Source organism: Somniosus microcephalus, chromosome 3 (assembly GCF_052327205.1).
Source record: "Somniosus microcephalus isolate GS21.2 chromosome 3, FLI_Smic_1.0, whole genome shotgun sequence".
NCBI classification, from domain to species: domain Eukaryota; kingdom Metazoa; phylum Chordata; class Chondrichthyes; order Squaliformes; family Somniosidae; genus Somniosus; species Somniosus microcephalus.
In genome coordinates this window covers 333,631,218-333,647,555 of record NC_140989.1, presented here as the reverse complement: position 1 = coordinate 333,647,555, position 16,338 = coordinate 333,631,218, and positions in this window count along the sequence as shown.

Genomic DNA, 16,338 nt, shown 5'->3' with positions numbered 1-16,338 from the left:
CCCCATTAACGCCCTCTTAAGGCGCTAGCGGGATGCACAATCCAACCAAATTTTTCCCCCAAGTGTATAAAATTTAAAAATAAGTTAGTTGGAAGAATAAGGAGGCGACATACTCCATGGAAAGTAAGTGTCTAAATGGCGTAGAAGAGCAGAGGGATCTGGGGGGACAGATACAAATTATTAACAGCGTGATAAGTGATAATTACTGCCAAATCACCTCTCTGGCCCTGAGAATTAAATTTTACAAGTGTGGAGTCTCATTCCTTCCGAAGTTAATTAGTGTTGGAGATTTTTTTTAATTTAAAAATTAACATAACATTTTTGTTGTTTTACTTTTTCTGTCTGTCTCTTTTATCTCTCTTTCTTAATCCCATCTTTATTTTGCTTTCTGTACATGGTTTAAATCTAATTTACATTTCCTGCTTTATACCACCTGGTTTAACCTTTGCATGTCTCAGTGAGGATTCTTTAATCTGATTGGTTGAAGAGCCTCGCTGTTTCTTGACCTACTCACAGACGCCATAGATCCCCCTTACAGGGGGCTGGATCAGATGCCGGATCAGAGGAAATCTCCATTGAGAAGCTCATGGAAAGTCTATGGGTAGCTGTCAGCGAGGTGAACGGTGAGCGCACAGCAAAATCCGGGCCAATGCAATACTATGAAAGTTACCTGAAGAAAAATCAAGTCTGAAAATTTTCAAAAACAGCACAGAGCCACTCAGTGGCCAAATCATGCAACTGCAAATCCTGCTTCATTGACATAGGGCTTTTCCATTATATACACAGGAATTAATAATGGGAAAAGTCTGAACAAAAATGCAACAAAAAACATTGCAGGAAGTGTGCACAGTTTGAACAAAAATGCAACAAAAAACGTTGCAGGAAATGTGCACAGGCATGAGGTTTTTAATAAGATATATTGCATGGAGCAGCACTTCCTGTAAATGTCATACTTACTTCTTGTACCACTTTTTCTATCATGCAACAGGAGGGGAATGTACAGGACCAGAAAAAAGTCACTGGTGTCCTCCTAACTGGCCCTTAGGAAAGGGAATATCTTATCTACAATACCTCTCACAACCCTCTTATTTTTTTTCCTTCAGGTAATTATCCAATTCTCCCTTGAAATGACTGATACAATCAGGCCTCACTGCCTCCCTGACTGAGGCCAAACATTTACCACCTGCTTTGTAAAGTAGTTCAATCTAAACTGTTTTTTCACTCTCTTCTACGTTTGAGGCTATACCTCTTCTTGTAATATGAGTATTTTAAACATACTGGCATTTATCTATTTATACCCTTTAGGATCTTGAAATCTTCAATAAGGCCACACTTTTCCCCAATCACACTTTATTGACAGCCTCTATATTGCTATAGCTGTATCATCTAACTCGCCATAAGCAATGCCATGTGTGATTACAGTTTTGGAAATGTTTTAGTTTTATGATAGATTGTGGATCTGTCAGTGTTGCTCATGGGAAGTTAGGCAAAATTTTTGAGAGGATTATATGTTGTGACAGAGAATGCATTATATTGATGGTACCTTTTAGGTGTTGGGAATAAAGGAAATGTGAGTTAAAATAAATTAAATTGTACAGAAAAATTATGTAGAAGTTGATCCCGACTGGGAAGGAAAAAATAAGGACAACATTTTTTTTCTTAGGTTAGGTTTTATGACCTCTTACTGATGAGCACCAAATTAACTAAAAAGTAGTTTTTTATTTTAAATTGTGTCGTCATTGTTTTTTTAATATTCATCTGGGGAAGGCCAGCATTTATTGCCCATTCCTTAGTTGTCCTTGAAAAGGTGGTGGTGAGCCTTTTTCTTGAACTGCTGCAGTTCGCAAGGTGAAGGTACTCCCACAGTATTGCTAGGTAGGGACTTCCAGGATTTTGACCCAGCAGCGATGAAGAAATGTGATATATGTCCAAGTTGGGATGGCGTGTGACTTGGAGGTGATAGTGTTCCCATATTTATCCCTCAACCAACATAAAAACAGATAATCTGGTCATTATCACATTGCTGTTTGTGGGAACTTGCCGAGTGCAAATTGACTGCTGCGTTTCCCACATTACAACAGTGACTCCACTTCAAAAAAAGTATTTCATTGAGAGTAAAGCGCTTTGAGACGTTCGGTGGTCGTGAAAGGCACTATATAAATGCAAGTCTTTCTTTCTTTCTTTCATGCACCCGCTCCTCTTATCTTCCTAGGTGGGGGGGAGGTCACAGGTTTGGGAGGTGCTGTTATAGAGGCCTTGGTGAGTTACTGCAGGGCATGCTGTAGATAGTACACACTGCAACCATGGTGCGCCGGAAGTAGAAGGAGTTTATGTGTAAGGTTGTGGATGGGCTGACAATCAAGCAGATTGCTTTGCGGTGGATGGTGTCAAGCTTCTTGAGTGATGTTGCAGCTGTACCCATACAGGCAAGTGTTAGCAGAGTTATGTGCTCGCTGACCTACATGGACTCCCAGTCCAACAATGCCTTAATTTTAAAATTCTCATCCTTGTTTACAAATCCCTCAATGGCCTCGGCCGTCCCTACCTCGAACATCCTCCACTGCTACAACACTCTGAGACCACTGCGTTTTTCAAATTCTGGCCTCTTGCGCGTCCCAAATTTTAATTGCTCCATTAGTGGCCGTGACTTCAGCTGCCTAGGTCCCAAGCACTGGAATTCCCTCCCTAAACCTTTCTGCATCTCTACCTCCTTTATGACGTTCCTTAAAACATACCTTATCTGTCCCAATAGCTCCTTATGTGGCTTGAAGTCAAATTTTGTTTGATCACGCTCCTGTGAAGTGCCCTGGGATGTTTTTCTGTGTTAAAGGCCCTATATAAATGCAAGTTATTGTTATGTGGTAGACTGGGTTCCTAGATCTGCAAACTCCGCTTCAGAGGCACCTTATTGAACACCAGGGAACATTCCATTTGCATCACCACAAATTGTATGCCTGAAGTGCAAACTACAGCAATGTTATTGTCCCAAGCTTGTCGTACTTTTCAAGTTATGATCCTGTAACGTCTTTAGCATCAGCCATGGCTCAGTTGGTAAAACTCTCACCTGTGAGTCAGTAAAGGTTGTGGATTCAAGTCCCACTCCAGAGACTTGAGAACCAAAATCGCAGCTGACACTCCAGCGCAGTACTGAGGGAGGGCTGCACTGTTCGAGGTGCCGGCTTTCGGATGAAATGACCAGAGCGGACCTGCGTGGGGAACACTGAGCAGCGGCGACTTCAAAACCGGCAGCGAGCAGTGAACGAGGCCCGACCAGAGTGGACCAGCGTGGGGAACACTGAGCAGCGGCAACTTCAAAACCGGCAGCGAGTAGTGAACGAGGCCCGACCAGAGCGGACCTGCGTGGGGAACACTGAGCAGCGGCGACTTCAAAACTAGCAGCGAGCAGTGAACGAGGCCCGACCAGAGCGGACCTGCGTGGGGAACACTGAGCAGCGGCGACTTCAAAACCGGCAGCGAGCAGTGAACGAGGCCCGACCAATTCAACAGCAGGGGAGAGAGGTAAAAAGTAATCAAAGTGTGACATCACCAGGAAGCAGGTAAGTGATTGGTTGATGAGTATTTTCTTTCTAAATTTTTCTAAACTTAAATTTTGTGGTTTCTAAGGTCTCTGTTGTGTAGCGGGGACTACTATTAAGCAAGGGCCTTTGAGTATATCATTTAATTGAAGTGAAATTGGTGAGATTCATTTAATTTTAATTAATTAATTAAAGGGTAAGTCATGGCAGGACAGCCCAGCCCCGTAGTGTGCTCCTCCTGCTCTATGTGGGAAATCAGGGACGCTTCCTGCGTCCCTGACGACCATGTGTGCGGGAAGGGTGTCCAGTTGCAGCTACTGACAGACCACATTGCGGCACTGGAGCTGCGGATGGATTCATTTTGGAGCATTCGCGATGCTGAGGACGTCGTGAATATCACATTTAGCGAGTTGGTCACACCGCAGGTAAACGGTGTACAGGCAGGAAGGGAATGGGTGACCAGCAGGCAGAGTAAGAGGCACAGGCAGGTAGTGCAGGAATCCCCTGTGGCCATCCCCCTCTCAAACAGATATACCACTTTAAATACTGTTGGGGGTGGATGACTCATCATGGGAAGGCAGCAGCAGCCAACTTCCTGGCACCATGGGTGGCTCTGCTGCACAGGCTGGGAGGAAAAAGAGTGGAAGAGCTATAGTGATAGGGGACTCAATTGTAAGGGGAATAGATAGGCGTTTTTGCAGCCGTAATCGAGACTCCAGGATGGTGTGTTGCCTCCCTGGTGCAAGGGTCAAGGACGTCTCGAAGCGGCTGCAGAACATTTTGGAGGGGGAGGGCGAACAGCCAGTTGTCGTGGTGCACATAGGCACCAACGATATAGGTAAAAAACGGGATGAGGTCCTAAAAGCAGAATATAGGGAGTTAGGAGGTAAATTAAAAAATAGGACCTCAAAAGGTTGTAATCTTAGGATTGCTACCAGTGCCACGTGCTAGTCAGAGTAGAAATAGGAGGATATTTCAAATGAATACGTGGCTAGAGGAATGGTGCAAGGGGGAGGGATTCAAATTCCTTGGACATTGGAACCGGTTCTGGGGGAGGTGGGACCAGTACAAATGGGACAGTTTGCACCTGGGCAGGGCCAGGACCGATGTCCTAGGGGGAGTGTTTGCTAGTGCTGTTGGGGAGGGTTTAAACTAAAGTGGCAGGGGGTTGGGAACCTGAGCAGGGAGACAGAGGAAAGGGAAACAAGGAAAAAAGCAAAAGACAGGAAGGAGAAAAACAAAATTAGAAGGCAAAGAACTCAACGGTTTAAATCAAACATGGTCACAATAAATAATAATTCATATAGGTCTGAGAGCGTTAAAAAAACAAGCCTGAAGGCTTTGTGTCTTAATGCAAGGAGCATTCGGAACAAGGTGGATGAATTAGCTGCGCAAATAGAGGTAAAAGAATATGATTTGATTGGGATTACAGAAACATGGCTCCAGGGTGGCCAAGGCTGGGAACTCAACATCCAGGGGTATTCAATATTTAGGAAGGATAGGCAAAAAAGAAAGGGAGGTGGGGTAGCATTGCTGGTTAAAGAGGGGATTAACACAATTGAAAGGAAGGATATTAACTCTGATGATGCGGAATCTGTATGGGTAGAACTGAGGAATATCAAGGGGCAGAAAACGTTAGTGGGAGTGGTATATAGACCTCCAAACAGTAATACCGAGGTTGGTGATGGCATTAAAAGGGAAATTAGAGAAGCATGCAGTAAGGGCACAGCAGTCATCATGGGTGACTTTAATTTACATATAGATTGGGCTAACCAAATTAGTAAAAAATACTGTGGAGGAGGAATTCCTAGAATGTTTACGGGATGGTTTTCTGGAACAATATGTCGAGGAACCAACCAGAGATCAGGCCATCTTAGACTGGGTATTATGTAATGAGAGAGGATTAATTAGCAATCTTGTTGTACGAGGCCCCTTGGGTCAGAGCGATCATAATATGATAGAATTATTCATTAGGATGGAGAGTGAAGTAGTTGACTCGGAGACTAGGGTCCTGAATTTAAATAAAGGAAACTACGATGGTATGAGGCGGAATTGGGTAGGATTGATTGGGGAATGTCACTCAAAGGGTTGACGGTGGATAGGCAATGGCAAACATTCAAAGACCGCGTGGATGAACTACAGAAGTTGTTCATCCCAGTTTGGGATGAGAATAAAACAAAAAGGGTGACTCAACCGTGGCTAACAAGGGAAATTAGGGATAGCATAAGATCCAAGGAGAGGGCATATAAATTGGCCAGAAAAAGCAGTAACCCTGAGGATTGGGAGCAGTTTAGGATTCAACAAAGGAGGACAAAGGGATTAATTAAGAAGGGGAAAATAGAATATGAAAGTAAGCTTGCAGGGAACATAAAAACTGACTAAGAGCTTTTATAGATATGTGAAGAGAAAAAGATTAGTGAAATCAAGTGTAGGTCCCTTGCAGTCAGAAGCAGGGGAAGTTATAATGGGGAACAAAGAAATGGCAGACCAATTAAATGCATATTTTGGTTCTGTCTTCACAAAGGAGGACACAAATAAGCTCCCAGAGATGTTAGAGAACATAGGTGTAGTGGCGCTTCGTAATTTCCAAACATGCAGCCACTGAGCTTTGAGGCTTTTAACAACGAGTAGACGCGTGTCGAAATAAAACGTTCCAAAACGTAACTTTGTCTTTAAACTGTTTACTGTAACACCTTACAAACAGAATTACAAAGCAAAACACGTTTAAACGAACACGGTCAAAAACTGTATTGCTCCAGCCCTCAAAAGCCTTTACCTTCTCTCCAGCCTCGTGCAGCTTGAGCTGTAAAATGGCTGGATACCATGTGACAATCTTAAGGACTGTACCATTGTAGCAAGAATAAAGGGGGTATCTCAGACTATACTACTGGAACAAGAAAATAGGGGGTTTCTCAATACAATAAGTCAGTCAGGTAAATTAACTGTATTATACTATTTAACCAATATTTTAAAGTATTTTCTTTCTTAAACTTTCATGACTCTTACATTCCGGCCCCTAATTGACTAGGCACATGAAGCATATCAATTACTCAAACATTCTTAAGAGTCATAAACTAATGAGTTCAACATATTTACAATATAAATGTCCACTTTTTTCGTTCAGGAACCTTTCACGCTGCTTCTTGTAGCAGGCAGAGCTTTGTGATTGGTCTTTCCAGGGTACTGGTCTTGGTTTGCAAACAAACGCGACGAACAATGCCTCTGGAGTCTGGCATGGTCTTAATTATTTTTCCCATCAACCAAGAATTTCTAGGGGCTGAATCATCCACGATTAAGACGATGTCTCCGACAATGAAGTTCCTCTTTATTTTGGACCATTTTTGACACTCCTGTAGCAGAGGTAAGTATTCTCTTGTCCATCTGGTCCAGAAAAGGTCTGACATATACTGAACTTGCCTCCACTTCCGACGGGCATACAGATCTTCCTTTTTGAAGACTCCCGGGGGCATGACTGGCTGTGTTTTCAACAACAACAGGTGGTTCGGAGTCAGGGCTTCGAGGTCATTGGGATCATCTGATGTCTTAGTTATCGGTCGGTCATTAATGATGGCTTCAACCTCACACAGAACGGTTTGAAGTCCCTCGTCGTCAAGCACTTGCAGCTTCAGTACAGAACTGAGTAGTTTTCTTACGGTGCGTATCTGTCTTTCCCAGACACCTCCATGGTGGGATGCAGCCGGTGGATTGAAGATCCACTTAATTCCTGTTTGCATCATGGCTTCCTGTATTTTAAGCTGATTCCAACCTTCAATAGCTTCCCGTAGTTCTCTCTCCGCTCCGACAAAATTAGTGCCATTATCAGAACCCATAATGGACACCTGTCCTCTTCTACAGACAAAGCGCCGCAGGGCGTTAATACAGGAATCAGTGTCAAGCGTGTGTGCCACCTCAATATGAACTGCTCTGATGGTCAAACAAGTGAAAAGCACACCATATCTCTTGACAAGGCTCCGTCCTCGCTTTACCTCGAAGGGCCCGAAATAGTCCACCCCTACGTTTGTAAATGGGGGCTTGTCTTGTAACAAACGGTCTTCAGGCAGGTCTGCCATTTTCTGCTCCCCAGCTCTAGCGTGTAACCGTCTGCAAACAATGCATTCAGAGAGTATTTTTCTTATTACAGAATTAACTCCTGGAATCCAGTATCTTTGTCTTAGCTTCGCAAGCACGTGATTCCTCCCACTGTGTCCAATACTCTGATGTATATGCTGAAGAATGAGAGTAGCAACCCGGAGGTCCTTAGAAAGGATAGCAGGATGCTTGGCCTCCTCTGGCATAGCAGATTTGTTTAGTCGCCCTCCCACCCTCAGTACTCCATCTTGCAGTGTAGGGTCCAGCTTGTAGATATGACTACCTTTCTTGATTGGAGTATTTCGCTGTAAAGCTTCGATTTCTTCTGGATATCTTTGTCTTTGACTGAAGTGAACTATCTCCATCTCAGCCTTGGCCAAATCCTCCACGGTCAATGAATTCTTACCCAATGTGGTCTTGTGCTGGTGCATATATTGCTGTAGAAGCATTCTCTGCTTATCAGGGTTACTTTCAGACTGAGGGATAGTGGCTCGATACTCTTTTCTCTTACCGCTCAGGTGTAGCAGCAACTCTTTCAACCTTAGAAACCATGCAACTGCTTTCCTCAACTGGTGCCATCCTGAGAAATGGTTAACAAGCTTGTTCACTGTGTCAAAGTTCTCTTTCGTAGTTATGAGATTTACTGCGACTGATCTCTTGACTTCGACGTCGTCTTCAGCAATCTGACTTGGCATATCTGGTCTTTCTGGCCATGATCTCTCTGTTTCCAGCAGATAACTTGGGCCTTGTATCCAAGTTTCACTCCTCATGAAGTTTTCAGCCTTCAATCCCCGTGAGGCTTGATCTGCTGGGTTTAATGAGGTGTTTACATACCTCCATTGAGATGGTTGTGTAGCTTCTCTAATGGATGAGATTCTGTTTGCTACCAAGGTCTTGAAGCGTATCTTCTCATTCTCTATATACTTCAGCACCGTCGTGCTATCCGTCCAGAAGACAGATTCTTCTAATGGGAGCTGTAACTCTTTCCGCATCACCTGGTCAACTTTAACTGCAACAACCACTGCCGTCAACTCCAGTCTCGGGATGGTGACCTGCTTCAGCGGAGCCACCCTGGATTTCCCCATGAGGAAGGCACAATGTTTCTGGCCCTGTTGATTTGTCAGCAAGAGGTAAGTAGCCGTGCCATAGCTGTCCTCACTGGCGTCCGAGAAATGATGTAGTTGAGCCGTCTTTGTAACTCCAAAACTCACAGGCTTGATGCATCTACTGACGTTGAAGCTAGAAAGTTGTTGCAAATCTGTCAACCATCTGAGCCATCTCTGAGCTTGACCTTCTGGGATATCTTCATCCCATCCTCTCTTGTCTCTACACAGCTCTCGTAGGATCAGCTTCACCGGCAGAATGAGTGGTGCCAGGAATCCAAGAGGGTCGTAGATGGAACTGACCATGGAGAGAATCCCTCGTCTTGTGGATGGTCTTTCGTTCACCATTATTCTGAAGTTGAACGTGTCTGACTCAATGCACCATTGTACACCAAGAGCTCTCTCAATAGGAAGGACATCGTGGCTCAGGTCCAGATCTTTGATTTCAGTGGCTCTTTCCTTTTCTGGGATAGAAGCTAGAACTGCTCTGCTGTTGCTTATCCACTTAGTCAGATGGAATCCTCCATTCGAACACAGAGTTCTAAGGTCTCTTGACAGTGCGATGGCATCGTCTTCTGTTGACACGGACTTCAGACAGTCATCGACATAAAAGTTTCTGAAGATTGTCTCCACAGCCTCTGATGGTGCTTTGCCTTTGCCATCTTCTGCAGTTTTTCTGACAGCGTAGCTTGCACAGCTGGGAGATGATGTGGCTCCGAACAAGTGTACAGCCATTCTACATTCCATCATCGCTTGACTAACGTCGCCATCTGGCCACCAAAGGAAACGCAGAAGATCAGCATCTTCATCAGGGATTCTGACTTGGTAGAACATTGATTCTATGTCTGCCATCATGGCAACGAGCTCTTGTCTAAACCTAGTCAAGACGCCAATGAGGGTATTAGTAAGATCAGGACCTTGAAGCAGCTGGTCATTCAGTGAAGTTCCTCTGAATGAGGCGGTGCAGTCAAACACTACATGGATCTTTTTCATCTTTGGGTGATACACACCATGATGAGGAATGTACCAGACCCTTCCATCGTCTCTGTTCAATTGTTCCTCGGGCACTTTTACAGCATAGCCTTTCGCTATGATGTTTCTCATGAAGCCTTTGTAGTCTTCGTGAAAGTCGGGGTTCTTGTTCAGCTTTCTCTTTAGACTGATGGCGCGCTGCTCTGCTATGCAGCGATTATTCGGCATCTTCGCGGTCTGTCTTCTCAGTGGCAAACCAATGTGATAGTGGCCATCAATGAACTGTGTAGACCTTGTCATCAAATCCATGAACTGATGGTCTTCTTGTGACATCTCTGTCTTTTCCTCACAGCTGCGTCCTGAAAAGTTTGCGTTGAACTGCTGTATCAACAGCTCTTCAATGCTTGCGATAGAGATAGAATTAACAGTTACATTTTGTCGTTGCTCCTTGTTCGACTTGTTGCCATCATCTCTCCTTACCGGTCCATTGACTACTCATCCAAGGGCTGTCCTGACTGCGTAGGGTCTGTCATCCTTGCTGTTTATCACCTGCCATGGCTCCATAGTTTTGTAGGCATTGGTTCCAATTAATAGGCCAATTTCTGCTTCAATATATGGGAGACGCACCTTTTCCAGGTAAGGCCATCTCTCCACATCCTTCTGCAGGGCTAAGTTTCCTATTTTAACAGGAATCTCCCTCTGTGTGAAAACATTAGGCAGGTCTATGGAGTCCTTCTCTTCAAGTCCACACACTTCTAGGTCTGACAGGATATAACTTTGCATTGACTTCTCATGACCCATGGTGCGTAATAGGATTTCTGTTCTTCTGCCTCTAACGTTCAGCTGTCGCATGAGTGATTCTGTGCAGAACATTGCTGAACTACCTGGATCCATGAAGGCGTAAGTCTCCACAAACTTCTCACTCCTCTTAGACTTGATCTTTACAGGTACGATGGCAAGAATACAATCACTGTCACCGGCCCCAGTGAATCCACAAGTCTCTGGTTCTAGTGACACCAGAGCACTTGAAACAACCTTCTCATCGGTATTGTTTTCTTCACTCTTCTTAGAGACTTGTTCTTCTTTGTGGATATGCAGCAGACTGGGATGTTTCCGAGTGCACTCTCTGCATGTTGTTCTTTGCTTACAGTTTCTACTCAGGTGCCCCTGAGAGAGACATCCAAAACATAGGCCATTATACTTCAGAAATTCGATTCTGTCCTTATGTGGCTGTGCTTTGATGTCACTGCAGAAATCCAATGTATGATTCTTCTGGCAGAATAAACATGGCTTCTGAAAGGCATTAGCAGGCGTCACTGTGCTGCTCTTTTTGGGAGATGAGTTCTGAGACCTTTCTTCCCCAGCCTGAGTGACGATAGTTGCAAAGCTGCTTCCCCTGGAACCACCTTTCCTGAGAGTCTTTGATTCAACAGGCTTGGCTTTCACTCTTCCATCAGTAGTCGGGCTGACATCCTGGATGTTTCCAAACAATGGGTCCCTAGCAATTTTAGCCTGTTTGTCTATGAAATTCACTAAGTCTGCAAACCTGGCTCTACTTTTCCGTCTCTCCATTATCTCAAAGGCTGTTCTTCTCCATTGTTCTCTCATCCTGTAAGGAAGCTTAGAGATGATGATTCTCATAGTCGTAGGATTGTCCATCTCTTCCATGAATTCAACATCCTCCATGGTGTTGCGACATCCTATGAGAAAAAGAACATATGTGTTCAATGCCTCCCCGTCCTCCGATCTGATCTGTGGCCACTTGGTAGCCTTTTCAATATATGCAGTGGCTATCTTCAGCTCGTTATCATAGTGCTCCTGCAGCAACTTCCTGGCTTCTATGTATCCCCGGTCCGGTCTCATGTGTTCACAGCTTCTGACCAGGTCTTGTGGTTTACCACTGGTGTACTGTCCCAGGTAGTATAACTTATCACTGCTGCTCTCTGTTTTGGAGTCAATGGCTTGTTCGAAGGATCTGATGAAGGGCTTATACTTGAGTGGGTCGCCTTGGAACACTGGTATGTCTCTTTGAGGGAGTCGAAACAGATTCTGTTGTTTTACAAGCATCTCTGTAATTTCGTTCTGACGTTGCATCACTCGGTATAGGCTTCTACCTGTGTCTTCAGGCCTCTGGTGGTCATCAGCAGGGTCTAGTCTAGACCGTCTGACGTCTGGGGTAGCATCACGTGCTCCTGTTAGTGGAGAGGCCACTCTTCCATGCTGTAATGCCAGGAGATGGCCTTCGGACTCTCTTTTAACTCTTGAAGGTGCCCTGGATCCAACTCTGTGTGACAACATTGACTGGCAGTATTCGTTCATGCCATCCTGTGAGCCTTCATAATCTTCATACACACTCAACCTGGCATCTGAGACCGCAATAGCTGTTTTTATCTCCAGCTGTTCTTTCTTTGCCTGCACTTGGGCCTGTTGGGCCTGCAGTTGGGCCTGTTGGGCCTGCAGTTGGGCCTGTTCCCGTTCAAGAGCTTGCTTCTCCACTAAAGATGCTGCACGCGCCATCAACGCTGCCTGTTCAACCTCCTCTCTCATGCGTTGTGACGAGCGTGTGGTAGAAGCGACTGACCTGTGTCCAGAAACAGAGCTACCTTCTTTTCGATTTTTGCTCAGTCTGGCTGAAGTCTCTGAAATGCTATCATCTGGTCTGACTTCATCGTCATCTTTCTCTTTCTCTGCTGTATCAGCATCTTGACGAATCTTTAACATCCACTGTTCTGTGGCCTTGACATAGTCCTTAACGCTGGATGATTTAAGATCAAACCAGTTGTGCTGATCAGCGTTTCCCTCTTCTTCAGACAGAAGTGCTAATACATCTTCATTGAGTACATTAAATTCTTCATGCAGCTTGGAGAAATCATAATGCATTATGTCTTCAGCTTTCTTAATATTAGCATTATCTTCCATGAGACAATCAATTATCTTCATTTTTCCAGTTATCTGAGCTAATTTAGCCCTCCTTGCACCTATTCTTCTATGTAACTTCTCTTCTATTGCCTTTGGGGTGAGCTTTACTTCCCTCTTTTGGCCAACAATCCTTCTGGCTGGGGGAAGCTCCTCACGGCTCCGTAAGGCCTCGGCCATTTTACCCGCAGCTCTTATTTAGCTTCTCAATAGAATGAACAAGGCAAGTAACAGTCACTGTACCTTCGCTTTCTTATATTGTCGTCTGGCTCCATGACCATTCATGTATACGTTCGCCGACAATTCCGTCCTTTCCTTCTTAGGGAGCTAGTTTTTGACTAATGTAGTGGCGCTTCGTAATTTCCAAACATGCAGCCACTGAGCTTTGAGGCTTTTAACAATGAGTAGACGCGTGTCGAAATAAAACGTTCCAAAACGTAACTTTGTCTTTAAACTGTTTACTGTAACACCTTACAAACAGAATTACAAAGCAAAACACGTTTAAACGAACACGGTCAAAAACTGTATTGCTCCAGCCCTCAAAAGCCTTTACCTTCTCTCCAGCCTCGTGCAGCTTGAGCTGTAAAGTGGCTGGATACCATGTGACAATCTTAAGGACTGTACCATTGTAGCAAGAATAAAGGGGGTATCTCAGACTATACTACTGGAACAAGAAAATAGGGGGTTTCTCAATACAATAAGTCAGTCAGGTAAATTAACTGTATTATACTATTTAACCAATATTTTAAAGTATTTTCTTTCTTAAACTTTCATGACTCTTACAATAGGGTCTGATGAGAGGGAGGAACTGAAAGAAATCAGTATTTGTAGGGAAATGGTGTTAGGGAAATTGACGGGATTGAAGGCCGATAAATCCCCAGGGCCTGATAATCTACATCCTAGGGTACTTAAGGAGGTGGCCCTAGAAATAGTAGATGCATTGCTGATCATCTTCCAAAATTCACTGGAATCTGGAACTGTACCCATGGATTGGAGGGTAGCTAATGTTACCTCACTATTCAGAAAGGGTGGTAGAGAGAAAATGGGGAATTACAGACCGGTAAGCCTGACATCGGTAGTGGGGAAAATGCTAGAGTCCATTATAAAGGATGTAATAGCTGAGCACTTGGAAAACAGTGACAGGATCGGACAAAGTCAACATGGATTTACAAAAGGTAAATCGTGCTTGACTAATCTACTGGAATTTTTTGAGGATGTAACTGGGAAAATAGATAAGGGAGAACCAGTAGATGTGGTGTATTTGGACTTTCAAAAGGCTTTCGATAAGGTCCCGCATAAGAGATTAGCGTGTAAAGTTAAGGCACATGGGATTCGGGGCAAGGTATTGACTTGGATAGAGAACTGGTTGGCGGACAGAAAGCAGAGAGAGTAGGAATTAACGGGTCTTTTTCCGAGTGGCAAGCAGTGACTAGTGGGGTACCGCAGGGATCGGTCCTTGGACCCCAGCTATTCACAATATACATTAATGATCTAGATAAGGGAACTAGATGTAATATCTCCAAGTCTGCAGACGACACAAAGCTGGGTGGGCGTGTGTGCTGCAAGGAGGATACCGAGAAAGTCCAGGATGATTTGGACAGGTTGGGTGATTGGGCAGAAGTGTGGCAGATGCAATATAACGTGGATAAATGCGAGGTTATCCACTTTGGTGTCAAAAACAGAAAGGCAGACTATTATCTGAATGGCAATAGATTGGGAGAAGGGGAAGTGCAACGAGACCTGGGTGTCCTTGTGCACCAGTCGCTGAAGGTAAGCATGCAGATGCAGCAGGCGGTGAAGAAGGCAAATGGTACGTTGGCCTTCATAGCGAAAGGGTTTGAGTACAGGAGCAAGGATGTCCTGCTGCAGTTGTACAGTGCCTTGGTGAGAGCACACCTTGAGTACTGTGTGCAGTTTTGGTCGCCTTATCTGAGGGAGGATGTTCTTGCCATGGAAGGAGTTCAGCGAAGATTCACAAGGCTGATTTCTGGGATGGCAGGAATGACATATGAGGAGAGATTGGGTCGATTGGGCTTATACTTGCTGGAGTTTAGAAGAATGAGAGGGGATCTCATCGAAACTTATAAAATTCTGACAGGTCTGGACAAACTAGATGCAGGTAGAATGTTCCCGATGGTCGGAGAGTCCAGAACCAGGGGTCATAGTCTAAGGATAAGGGGTAAGCCATTTAGGACAGAGATGAGGAAGAATTTCTTCACCCAGAGAGTGGTGAACCTGTGGAATTCTCTACCACAGAAGGCGGTTGAGGCCAAGTCTTTAAATATATTCAAGAAGGAGTTAGATATATTTCTTAGAGCTAAAGGTATCAAGGGATATGGGGAGAAGGCAGGTACGGGGTACTGAGTTTGGACGATCAGCCATGATCTCATCGAATGGCGGAGCAGGCTCGAGGGGCCGAATGGCCTGCTCCTATCTTCTATGTTTCTATGTTAAACTGAGGCCCTGTCTGCTCTCGCCAGTGGATGTAAAAGATCTCACGGCACTTTTTTGAAAAAAAGCTGGTGAGTTATCCCCAGTGTCCTGACCAATATTTATCCCTCAATGAACATCACTAAAGAAAAACATTATCTGGTCATTATCACATTGACTATGCAGCAAGCTCCCACAAGCAGCAGAGAGTCATAACAGCACAAAGGAGGCCATTCGGCCCATCGAGTCAGTGCCAGCTCTCTGTAGAGTAATCTGTCAGTCCCATTCCCCTGTTCTATCCCCGTAGCCCTACAAGTTTATTTCCCTCAAGTGCCTATCCAGTCTCCCCTTGAAAACATTGAGTGTCTCCACTTCCACCACTTCCGTCAGCAGCGAATTCCAGGTCATCACCACTTGCTGTGTAAAAAGTTTTTCCTTACATCCCCCGCCCCCTGTATCTTTTGCCCAAAACCTTAAATCTGTGTCCCCTAGTCCTTGTACCATCAACTAGTGGGAACAACCTTTCCCCATCCGTCATAATCTTGTACATCTCTATCAAATCAACCCTCAACCTCCTTTGCTCTAATGAAAACAAATCCAGCTTCTCCAACCTGTCTTTGTAGCTAAGATCCCCCATCCCCAGAACCATTCTGGTAAATCTCCTCTGCACCCTCTCAAGGGCCTTCACGTTCTTCCTAAAGTGTGGTGACCAGAACTGGAAGCAATATTCCAGTTGTGGCCTAACCAGCACTTTATAAAGGTTCAGCATAACTTCTCTACTTTTGTACTCAATACCTCTATTTATTAAGCCCAAAATCCCATATGCTTTGTTAACCACTCTCAATTTCCCCTGCCACCTTTAAAACTGTGCCATTAAGTGTATATTGCCTCTCCCTGTTCCTTCTGCCAAAACGTATCACCTCACACATCTCTATTAAATTCCATCTGCCACTTGTCTGCCCATTCTGCTAGCCTTTCTATGTCCTGTTGCAGTCGATTGATATCATCATCACTGTTTGCCACACCCCAAGTTTGGTGTAATTGGCAAATTTAGAAATTCTACTCTATTCCAATATCCAGATCAATTACATATATCAAAAAAAGCAGTGGCCCCAGCACTGACCCTTAGGGAACACCACTGTCTACCATCCTCCAATCTGAAAAACAGCCATTTACCACAACTCGCTGTTTTCTGTCCTTAAGCCAATTCCCTATCCAAGCTGCCACTGATCCACCTATTCCATGAGCCTCAATTTTGTTAACCAGCCTTCTATGTGGTACTTTGTCAAACG